Genomic DNA, 2,379 nt, shown 5'->3' on the forward strand with positions numbered 1-2,379 from the left:
CCGCAGTCTCCCTGGCTCTCCCTTTCCCACTCCCCTTCCCTCTGCGCCACCTCCTCGGCATGATGTCAGCGCAGCCCTGCCTCCGCAGCCTCCTCATCACACCCCTCCACGCCAGGCAGCCGCCCATCACACCCCACTGCTGCTTCCCTTCCCAACGGTTGCCACAGCGACGGGAGGGGGAATCCCATCCTCTGGTCCTCCACCTCCCAGGGCCTCGCTTGGTATCACCCACTGCAGCTCTTCCTAAAGAGCCTGGAGACCACGGGAAGGACAGGGTGACAACAGGGGACGGCGGCAGGCAAAGGCCAGCGATGGCCTTGGGAGAAGCCGTGGCTCAACATACCTGGAAGGGAAGGGAGAGCAGAGGCAGTCACGGGAAGCAGGCTCAGACAAAACAGGCACTCACCTTCTCCGCGGCAGTTACCACCCGCGTCCCCAGCGCTCTTCCCACCTTTCCATCCCCTCCATTCGTTGCTCTCGGCCAGTTCTTTGTTCCTCAGCCCCACGTGCTCTTTCTGTTTCAGGGCGGTGCACATGTGTACTGTGATTGTACAAACTCTCTACAGACGAGGGATTTCTGCTACTTGCCCACAGCAGGCCCTCTGTAGTCACTTCTCCGCACTCCCAGGTCAAGGTCAGAGATCAGGTATTGATCGGAAACTTAAGACCAGCTCCAAACCAGACCATCAGGAGTCGGTGGACTCATTATTACTAACCGCAAATCCACAGTGAAAGGTTTTTCTGCAATCTCTTTCGCAGATGGTTTCATCAGGAAGGGAGAAGGGCAGATACTGTATTTTTAGGACTGCAGTACATTTTTAATGGAAAGAGATGGCCCAGGGCTTTTCATCCCTCCCCCCCATCCCAGATGCTGCTTCTTTTCAGCAGAAATATTGCTGCATTAGAGAACAGGTCACTTCCTCTATCAGTGAGAATTCAGTGTCCTATTTGATGCTGGTCCTTGTGCTATAAATAGGAATTTTCCCCTTTTATAGTTGCTGAATAATTGTGTGTATGAAATATGAACGCAGTTTTCAAAAGAGTGCCTGATAAGCAGCTTGCTGGAGTGAAATCGTTGAACAGAAGGAATTTACAGCACCTGCAGAGCGTGCTGTGGAAAACATTCAAGGTCAACGTGACAGAGACAGGTCACAGAACAGATCCAACTACAGAACATGTAGGCTTGAGCTAAACAGCCTCCCCACAGCAGCCTTTCCCGCAGCACCCCAACAATTCATTTCACGCTCCACACTTAGGTAAGGATCAAACGGAAGAAGCCCAGCTCAGAGGAGCCAAGACTTCTTCATCCCACGTACTAGAAAGCCAGGAGGAGCAGGCAGAACAGGTTTTTAAAACAACAGCAGGCAAGTAGTACAGGACATAATCCCAAACGAGGAAGAGCATCATTTAACATCCATCATCAAAAGAAACAAGGGAAGAACACCACAAACGCCAGAGAGGCACAAGCTTGCCTTCAAAAGAGAGAATGTTAATCGGAGGTACAGAGAGGTAATAAAAACACCAGAGCACAGAGAGACTGAATGGCGGAGGAGTGAGAGCGCCCAATTATGCTGAAGAAACCAGTCATTTCTGGAGGAAATGGGCATATGCAGCCTGACCCTTTCTGGTGCCTGTCCAGAATGCCTAAACCAAAGCCCCGAACACAAGCAGGGCTGCAAAGGGGGCACCAAGGGCATTGCGGAAAAAGGACGACCCTCCATCAGCACATCAAGAACAGCCTTCCTCCGAGATACCTCAGAGAGCCAGGGTCAGGGTCCCTGTGGAGGGATAAAGGGAGGCCAGGAAATGCTCTCGTTTCTTGCGTTAGAGATTTTGCCCCATGTAGCTAGAGAGAGGCACTGGCGGAGTTCCCCTCCGCCAGTGGGGAGGGGATGCAACAAGGTATGAAAGGCAGAAAGGCAAGTGAGCAGAAACAGAAGACACAATACGTGGCTTCCAGTTACTGCAGGAGGAGAGAAGGAAACAACATCAGCTCCTCCACACACTACCGATGCGAAGGGAGGAGGAAAAGGCTAGGAATTATAGATCAGTTAAAAATCCCCGAAAGGAGCTCTGACCAGGAAGGGTCAGGATACACAGGGGCTTAGTGCTTTCAGCATCACACATGAAGAAACAGGAGAGAGAAAAGCAGCAAAAGACACCATTGCTATGGTGATATAAAGCATTGGAACACACTCAGCAAGGGAAAGAGATAAAAGGAATTACAAGCCACATTTTCAGCTGCACAGAACAACATCCTTGAGATAGGATCAGGCCCGAGGATCCACCCAGCTCAATTGTTAGTCAGCTATGCTGTCATCTGCCTCCTCTCGTCTTCCACGCTGTCTGCAGGTCAAAGAGGACACAGCAACAGATACA

Source organism: Aptenodytes patagonicus, chromosome 21 (assembly GCF_965638725.1).
Source record: "Aptenodytes patagonicus chromosome 21, bAptPat1.pri.cur, whole genome shotgun sequence".
Lineage (NCBI taxonomy): Eukaryota > Metazoa > Chordata > Aves > Sphenisciformes > Spheniscidae > Aptenodytes > Aptenodytes patagonicus.